The sequence below is a fragment of the Suricata suricatta genome, chromosome 8 (assembly GCF_006229205.1).
Source record: "Suricata suricatta isolate VVHF042 chromosome 8, meerkat_22Aug2017_6uvM2_HiC, whole genome shotgun sequence".
NCBI classification, from domain to species: Eukaryota; Metazoa; Chordata; class Mammalia; order Carnivora; family Herpestidae; genus Suricata; species Suricata suricatta.
This window is the reverse complement of record NC_043707.1, coordinates 111,523,861-111,533,738: the sequence shown is the minus strand read 5'-3', so window position 1 is coordinate 111,533,738 and position 9,878 is coordinate 111,523,861. Positions and strand designations below refer to the sequence as shown.

The 9,878-nt window shown below is 43.8% G+C and overlaps 1 pseudogene; it reads left to right on the top strand.

Moving 5' to 3' along the window:
• Positions 1-1,028, top strand: LOC115297707 (annotated as a pseudogene).
• The last annotated feature ends 8,850 nt before the right edge of the window (positions 1,029-9,878 follow it).

Sequence of the window (9,878 nt, the reverse complement as noted above, 5' to 3'; positions counted from 1 at the left end):
TCGCTGGAAGGGCAGAACATCTACAACGCTTGCTGTATGCTCCGCATCGACTTCTCCAAGCTCACCAGCCTCAACGTCAAGTACAACAACGATGATAAGAGTCGTGACTACACGCCCCCCGACCTGCCCTCTGGGGACAGCCAGCCCTCGCTGGACCAGACCATGGCTGCTGCCTTCGGTGCGCCTGGTATAATGTCAGCGTCCCCGTATGCAGGAGCTGGTTTCCCTCCCACCTTTGCAATTCCTCAAGCTGCAGGCCTGTCTGTTCCTAACGTGCACGGAGCCCTGGCTCCTCTGGCCATCCCGTTGGCGGGGGCAGCGGCAGCAGCGGCTGGCCGGATCGCCATCCCAGGCCTGGCAGGGGCCGGAAACTCTGTCCTGCTGGTCAGCAACCCAACCCTGAGAGAGTCACACCCCAAAGCCTCTTTATTCTTTTCGGCGTGTACGGTGACGTGCAACGGGTGAAGATCCTGTTCAACAAGAAGGAGAACGCCCAGGCGCAGCTGGCCATGAGCCACCTGAATGGGCACAAGCTGCACGGGAAGCCAGTGCGCATTGCGCAGTCCAAGCACCAGAATGTGCAGCTGCCCCGGGAGGGCCAAGAGGACCAGGGCCTGACCAAGGACTATGGCAACTCCCCGCTGCACCACTTCAAGAAGCCCGGCTCCAAGAATTTCCAGAACATCTTCCCGCCCTCGGCCACCCTGCACCTCTCCAACATCCCGCCCTCTGTGTCCGAGGATGACCTCAAGATCCTGTTCTCCAGCAACGGCGGCATCGTCTCAAGGGCTTCAAATTCTTCCAGAAGGACCACAAGATGGCCCTGATCCAGATGGGCTCCGTGGAGGAGGCCATCCAGGCGCTCATCGACCTGCACAACCACGACCTGGGTGAGAACCACCACCTGCGGGTGTCCTTCTCCAAGTCCACCATCTAAGGCCCGCCAGGGACCGGCCTGCTGGCACCCAGCCACAGCTTCCATCATTTCAGAGAAAAGCCATTTTAAAAAGCAGCTGAAGTGACCTTAAAAGACCAGAGATATTATTTTTTTAGAAGAGAAATCAGTTTACCTGTTTTTAAAAAAAATAAATCCGATTGACCTTGCTCAAAAAAAAAAAAAAAAAGACTAGAACCCATGAACCATGAGGTCATGACCTGAGCCAAAGCCAGAAGCTCACCCCAGCTCCATGAGGTTAAGAACAACCTATTACAGGGATGCCTGGGTGGCTCAGTCTGTTAAGCGTCTGACTTCGGTTCAGGTCACGATCTTATGATTCGTGGGTTTGAGCCCAGCGTCGGGCTCTGTGCTGACAGCTCGGAGCCTAGAGCCTGCTTCGGATTCTGTGTCTCCCTCTCTTTCTGCCTCTCCCCACCTCAAGGTCTGTCTCTCTCTGTCTCAAAAACAAATGTACATTAAAAAATAAAAGAAAAACCTATTACATATGGAAATATTTATAGGGAGAACTGTAAATATCCAGAATTTGCTTTAAAATACTACAGCCCAGGAAGGAGTGAGGAGGAGACTAACAATATTAACCATTGATAAAGCTAGGTGATAGGTACACAGATATTTATCATCTATTTTTGTATATGCTTAAAAATTTCCCATAATAAAAATAAATGAATAAATAAATACAGTCTGTATACTGAACTCTTCTATATTCATGCTTCCAGCCCTTTTTTCCAAACATGTATTTTCTACTGCCTCCTCAACATTTCTACTTGATTGTTCAACAATCATCACAGGGGCACCTGGGTGGCTCAGTGAGTCAAGCATCAGACTTTGGCTTGAGTCATGATCTCGCAGTTCACGGGTTCAAGCCCCCTTTCGGGCTCTGTGCTGACAGGTCAGATCCTGGAGCCTGCCTGGAATTCTGTGTCTCCCTCTCCTTCTGTCCTCCTCTGCTTGCATTCTGTATGTGTGTGTGTCTTTCTCTCAAAATAAACATAAAAAAAAAGAAAATGTGCATCAGAACATGTTTCTCCTTTTCCTCAACTTCTCAATAAGGTACCATCATACTTGGAATATCTTTCTGGTGGCCTACAACTCTGTGTTATCCGTCCCCAGCCTCCAGCCTCACATCCAGGGGTACAGCTCTCCTGGCTGTCTCTGTCTTCCCTGGGATCCAGCACACTGGCCTCCTCCTATTCAATGAGTCCATAAAAAAGACTTCCACCTTCAGAGATCTGCCGTTCCTTCTGCCTGGAACGCTTCCCCCACCCGCCAAGCATTTGTCTGGCTTAAACTCTTATTGCATTCCAAACACCATTCAGTCATTACCTAGGTAGAGCTTTCCGCAAATGATGTCTCCTTCCCTGTTTAATTTTCCACCTACTGTTTTATATATCCATTTGTTGGTTACCTGCTTTGTAAGACATGAGAACAAGAAGTTTGTCTTGTTTACTGCTATATTCCTAACACTCAAAGCAATCCCTAGCATAAGTAGTACAGGTAGAAAGTATTTGTGGGGTCTCAAGGGTAGAAGACAGCTCTTCATTTGAATGCTCCAGGATGAGGAGACATGACTCTTCCCTTCCCCCTTCCTAGCTTCCCTGGGGCCCCCCTGAACCCTGTGCCTTTAACATCCAAAAGATTTTTTTCTAAGGGTAGAACCAACTAAGTGGGTAGAACCTTAGCTCAACTGTCCTTTTAGGAGGTAAGCAAGGAGGACCACTCTACAGCTCTTGTGAAAGTGCCAGCTTGCCTGAGTGAGTTAACCACCTGATCCGACAACGGGGCTGTGAACACTGCCAGTGAGCCCTCATCTCCTCCTCTTTGCCCTGGCAAGCCCAGCTTTTATGACACCACCTTCTGCTCATCTCCAAAACTGTTGTCAGGCTCTGCAACTCTGCTCTGCTCCAAGATCTCAGGTGCCTGAATACCCAACGCATAGACTCAGAAACCTAGTCAAATGTGTAGGCTTCTCTGGAGTCCTCAAGACCAGCCACCCTCTAAAGACAGGCAGAGGTAAATGCAAGTTCTTCATCATGACCTCGGAAGCCCTACAGATTCTACCCCATCCATCTCTTCAAACTCATCTTGAACCATTTTCCTTCTTGCTCGTAAAGTTCTAGCCAAAATGGTCTTACTGTTTCTCAAATACCCCAAGCTCATTCTCACTTCCTGGCATTTGCTCTTGCCTCTCCCTCCTCCTGGAACATTCTATCCCCAGATCTTTGCATGACTGGCTCCTTCCTTTTATTAGTTTTCAGCTCAAATGTTAGCTCTTCAGAGATGCTTTCCCAAAGACCATCCATCTATATGGCATCACTGTTTTTTATTTTCTTCAGAGTAATTTTTACTCTTGTCCATTTTTTTGTTTACTTGATTATTGTCAGACTCCTCTCTCTAAAATAGTGTGTTGATCAATAGAAGTTTCTGTTGAAAGTTTATGTTTATTTATTTATTTATTTTTGAGAAAATGGGAGCAGGGCAGGGGCAGAGAGGGAAGGAGACACAGAATACCAAGCAGGCTCTGCACTGTCAGCACAGAGCCCAATGCAGGGCTCAAACTCACAAACTGCGAGATCATGGCCTGAACCAAAATCAAGAGTTGGAAGCTGACCTGACTGAGTCACCCAGGTGCCCCAGTGTAGGAAATGTTTTTATATCTGTACGGTCTAGTATAGTGGCCGCTAGTTGCTGTAGGACTCTTAAATAGTGAAATGTGGTCAGTGCAACCAAGAAAATAAATTTTAAATTTTATTGTATTTTAATTGATTTAAATTTAAGTAGCCTCATATAGCCAGTGGAAATCAACTCTAGAATGTAAACTCTTAGAAAATAGGGACTTTGTTCATCTTATGCTTTCCTGTACCCCCAGAAATTAGAACAATTAAGTAGTCCTAACCAAGATATTCTCTAGAGGATGAATTCTTGCTAAGGTCTAAGATTTAGGTTGGATATATAGCACTAAACCCTCAGTTGATTTGACTTTTGTCTTTGGAACATTAAGGTGAAGGTCAAGACCCCCTTTCTTAAAAACAAAATGTTGAAAAGTCAGTATAACAACATTGAAAAAAAAATTAAACAAGTAATGTTATAATTCTTCCAGCAAACATTGCCACTATTTTATTTTTTGCATACTACTTTCCAGAGTCTGTCCACATGCAGGTGTCTTTTCAGCCTTTTGCAAACATGGAAGACGGCATCTTGTCCACGCGGAGCAACTCCAAGGCCAACATCTGCAGCTCAGATTGAGGAGCCTGATTCCAGAGTCATTCGCCTGTGGCTCACCCAGGCAGGAGGCTTCACTTCCCACAGGCGCTGGGAAAGCCCTGTGAGTGGAGACATAGGGCTTGGCCCTGCGTATGTAACAACTGATGATCATTTGGGACCAGAAATTGATGGTGGAAGGCATTCTACTGGTTTATTCATTCACCCAGTGACCACTATCCTCTGATATAGAATCTCATAAATATTTCCTTTGACTCTACAGGCTCTACTTGTTTCCTTTTTGTGGCTCGGTGGTAGACATACCACAATTTATTAAACCTACTACGTATTCATTTTTGGACCTTACGGAATTCTGCAATTGATTTGTCCTCCATGGAGCTTTCTACTTTCATTGTATCATTACCTTATAGTGTAGTAGTGTAGAGTGTAGGTTCTGGAAAGAGAATGTCTCTTGTTTAACACTAGTTCTGTGACTATTTGTGGTACTTTGGGCAAATAACTTCTCTGTCTCAGTATTTCCTTTATCATATTAAGGTCACTAATACCACCTTCCTCATAAGCTTGTTGAGAGAATTGAGAGATAAACTGCATGTAAAATGCTTGGTCCCAAGTTAGTACTCAATAGGGGTAACTACCACTATTATTAGTTATTGATGCAGGAGTAATTTCAAGGATGTTAATATCTTCAAGCCTGGTTCAATATTGTGGTGATGGTTGCACAATATTAATATACTTAATGTACAGCAAATATATGAAAAGCCATTGAGTTGTATACTAAATGAAAGACTATGGCTAGTTACGGCCATTTTGTTTCCAAATGATGTTCTTGGTTTCATTCCTGTTCTCACCTCAGTTTTATCACCATAGCATCAGCAATAGAGGATATTATTTTTATTACTTTTAATATTTATTTATTTATTTATTTATTTATTTATTTATTTATTTTGATGGGGTGACAGGCTGAGAGAGAGGGAGAGAGAGAGAGAGAGAGAGTCCCAGGCAGGCTCTGTCTGTCAGCAGAAAGCCCAATGCCAGGCTCAATTTCACAGACCACAATATCATGACCTGAGCTGAAATCCAGAGTTGAGTGCCTGACCGACCGAGCCACCCAGGCACCTCAAGGAGAGCACTGGGTGTTATATGGAAACCAATTTGGCAATAAACTATTAAAAAATAAAATTAAAAACGTAATAAAATTGAATACTAGTTTAAAAAGGATATTATTTTAAATACAACTTTATTTTAAATGTTCATTTATTTTTGAGAGAGACGGAGCACTAGCAAGGGAAGGGTGGAGAGAGTGGAGGACAGAGGCTCTGAGGCAGGCTCTGGGCTGATAGCAAAGAGCCTGATGCAGAACTCAAACCCAGAAACAATGAGATCATGACCTGAGCCAAAGTCAGACACTTAACCTACTAGGCCATCCTGGTGCCCCTAAATACAGTTTTCTTTATTTGAGAAGGGTCAGATGGATTCCTAAATGTGCTTTCATTGGCATTTTTTTTCCTGTGTACTAGCAAGGGGGAGTGTTACTGCGTATCTTGTTTACTGTTTGTTCCTCTTCTTCAGCCTCTTTCCCCACTTAATTACTGCAGTGGAATTCCTTTTTAACAATATATCCCTTAATACATCTAATTCAGCCTCAGGAGTGGGTTGGTCTCTAACAGGAGTTTCAAAAAGACCCATTGTTTCTCTGCAGAGGACTCCTCAGTGTTCCTCTAGACCCATTTTCCTCATTAACCAAGGATCTTCCCATTAACTAGCTTTTCCCAGCACGGTCTTTCTATCATGAAATACCTGCAGCATTTTATCTGGGGCATGGACTCTAAAGACAGAGCAAGAAAATGCTTTGAATACCGGCCCCATTCTTTTTGATCTTTGCAACTGCTGATTGGGGCTGGGAATTCTGCCAGGGAAAACTTGTCCTCTGTTTCAGGAAGCACAAGGTTCTCGACCATCGTTGAGGGGCCTACTCCAGGTAACAACTCCACAGAATGCTCACAGGATGGCTTTGGGTTGAGAAGACCCCCAGGTTAGAGACAAGAAAGCTCCGACTAGAAAGAAACCATCACCATATTTTCCTAGAAGGATACTGTTTGTTAAAATATATGAAATGTTGGGGACACCTGGGTGGCTCAGTCAGTTAAGCATCTGACTTCAGCTCAGGTCATGATCTCACAGGTCGTGGGTTCGAGCCCCGCATCAGGCTCTGTGCTGACAGCAAGGAGCCTGGAGTCTGCTCCAGATTCTGTGTCTCCCTCTCTCTCTGTCCCTCCCCAACTCACCCTTTGTGTCTTTCTCAGAAATAAATAAACATTAACAAAATATGTATGGAATGTTGTCATTTTATGGTCTCATCTAAATAAACTGAGGATGACATGCCAAAAAGTTGGTAACATGTCCAAATAGGGGCCTCCAAGTTCAGAGTCACCAAAGAGGATCAGGCTCAGAGAGTTGATTCACAATAACCAAGTTCACAAGAGTCTAAGCCTTCATAAAGGAATTCTTAAAGTTCTTTTGGTGACAGCCATGCCCTGAGAGATGAGACAGGGGTGCAGGTGTTTGTTTATGCGGGAAAGAGGGATGGTTCAGTGGCAGAGAGGACTGGAAACCTTCTAAGGGGACTGGGTGTTTGGGGATGGGCTTTTGCTGGTGCATCCTGCTTGTTCAGAGGATATCCAGGGACCATAGATGACTCAGTGACTTTCTTTTTCCTAAAAATAGCCCAGGAGGGCCGCCTGGGTGGCTCAGTCAGTTAAGCATCCGACTCTTGAATCAGGACTCTCGCTTTAGGCTCAGGTCATGATCCCACGGATTGTGAATTCCAGCCCCAGGCTCTTCGCTGACAGCGCATGGGGCCTGCTTGGGATTCTCTTTTCCCTCTTTCTCTGCCCCTCCCATGATTGCACTCTCTCTCTTTCTAAAAAATAAATGAATGAATAAACAAACAAACAAACAAACAAATAAATAAAGCAAGCAAGCCCAGGAACACCAGGAATAGTCTCTAGTTCAGGAGCGGCCACTAGTAGGAGTCTTGGTCACCCTCATCCTGAGGGAGAACATTGTTGTGAGAAGCATGAGCAATTAGGCAGAATGAAGTTGTTATTGCTAGTGCTTATTCCTTTGTCTACCGGTACCCAGCAAATAAGGGCCCTTCCCCCTCTTATTAATAGCCTCGTGTTAGATCCATTCAATTGTCTCTTGTGGGTGAATTAGAAAGAATTGTAAGTTCTTCTATCCTTTATTCTCCTGGCTCAGTGGGGAGTAATTTAGGACAATACAAATGCCAATTTATTAATAAATATTCTCTTTGATGAGACACTACTGTCTGCTGAGAAGCAAAATAAAAGGCTGGCCATTTATGTAGCCTTGAAAAGCACTGGGATGCTTAAAGCTCAGTTTTATTGGCGATTGGCCAGGAACATGAGGCCATCAGAGTAAACAGAGCCTACTGAAGTAGACATAATTCTTTTCTTAGAGCCAATAAAAATTCTTATTTCTAAGTGAAGTAGAACGTGCACACAAAAGTAACAACTCAGGCAACAACAGATGTTGGCGAGGATGTGGAGAAAGAGAATCTCTTTTGCACTGCTGGTGGGAATGCAAACTGGTGCAGCCACTCTGGGAAACAGGATGGAGGTTCCTCAAAAAACTAAAAATAGGGGCTCCTGGGTGACTCAGTCGGTTAAATGTCTGGCTTCAACTCCGGTCACAGTCTCATGGTTGGTGAGTTCAAGCCCCATATTGGGCTCTGTGCTGACAGCTCGGAGACTGGAGCCTGCTTTGGATTCTGTGTCTCCTCTCTCTGCCCCTCCCCTATTCATGCTCTGTCTCTCTGTCTGTCTCTCTCTCAAAAATATTAAAAATTTAAAAAAAAACCCTAAAATAGAACTACCTTACAACTCAGCTATTGCACTTGTAGGTATTTATCCAAGGGATACAAGTGTGCTGTTTCAAAGAGGTACATGCACCCCAATGTTTATAGCAGTGCCATAGACAATAGCCAAAGTATGGAAAAAGTTCAAATATCCATATATAGATGAATGATAAAGAAGATGTGGTATATACATACAATGGAGTATTACTCGGCAATCGGAAAGAATGAAATCTTGCCATTTGCAACTACGTGGATGGAAGTAGAGGGTATTATGCTAAGTGAAATTAGTCGGAGAAAGATAATATCATATGACCTCACTCATATGAGGAATTTAAGATATAAAACAGATGAACATAAGAGAAGGGAAACAAGAGTAATATAAAAACAAGGAGGGGACAAAACATAAGAGACTCTTAAATACAGAGAACAGATGGAGAGTTACTGGAGGGGTTGTGGGTGGGGGGATGGGATAAATGGGCAAGGGGCATTAAGGAAGACACTTGCTGGATGAGCACTGGGTGTTAATATGTAGGGGAGGAATCACTGGAATCTACTCCTGAAATCATTATTGCACTATATGCTAACTAACTTGGATGTAAATTTAAAAATAAATAAATAAGAAGATGCACACAAGATTATTTCACAAGAGCAGTTATCCAAATTTGCAGACTACACAAGTTAATTAAACCATACAGAGGTCCCCAGTCCCCAATGGCTTGACAGTTGTCCTCAGAGTCACCACAGCAGGAAACTTAGAGAGCATAGCTGGTCTCAAATACATCTTCTATTTGGGACTCACTCTTTTTGAGGTCCCCTCTGCCAGCGAATCAGAAGGCCAGCCTGCTAGGATTTTACCAGAGAACACAAGCTTCAACTTTATGCTGCCAACACCCATTACAAGTCTATTATAGTAAGTGTAAAGCATATTTCTCAACTACAAAACTATTTTTTTAATATTAAAGGCTAATGAAAAGAAATTGTATATGGATGATTACATGAGGGATATTCCTCTTCAAAATGCGTTTTTTGAATTCCTGCCGTATGGCAGGCACTGTCCTGGGTCCTGGGGATGCAGAGGTGAGCAAAAGGGTGTAGTAGGCCTTGTCCTCTTGGGACTTGCAATTTAGCAGAAAGTAGATACTATGGAATAACTATGTAAAAATAACTATGTAAAAAAAATTATAAAGTTACACTTCTGGGGGCGCCTGGGTGAGTCAGTCAGTTAAGCATCTGACTCAATATTGGCTCAGGTCATGATCTCACGATTTATGATTTCCAGCCCCTCGTCAGATTCTGTGCTGACAGTCTGGAGCCTGCTTGGGATTCTCTTTCTCCCTCTCTCTTTCTGCCCCTCCTCTGCCCATGCTCTCTTTCAAAAATAAATAAATAAACATTTTTTAAAAAAATTACACTTCTGGTCAGTTCTATAGAGAAAAGGTGTAGGAAGGGGATTTGACCTAGACTGGAGGTCAGTGAACATTTTTTTACAGAAGTCACCCTTGGGCTGTGATATGAAAGATATATTTACTTTGCAAAACTTGAGCTGGAGATGAACAGAGGAGCATCATGTTGGTATTCTTTTTCTTTTTTTTTTTAATTAAAAAAAAGTTGTTTTTTGAGAGAGCAAGCAGGGGAGGCTCAGAGAGAGAGGGAGACACAGATTCTGAAGCAGGTTCCAGGCTCTGAGCTAGCTGGCAGCACAGAGCCCGATGCAGGGCTCGAACCCATGAACCTGAGCCGAAGCCGGACACTTAACCGCCTGAGCCACCCAGGCGCCCCCGAAACCAGATTTTAGACAGCTATTTATTTATTTATTTTTTTAAC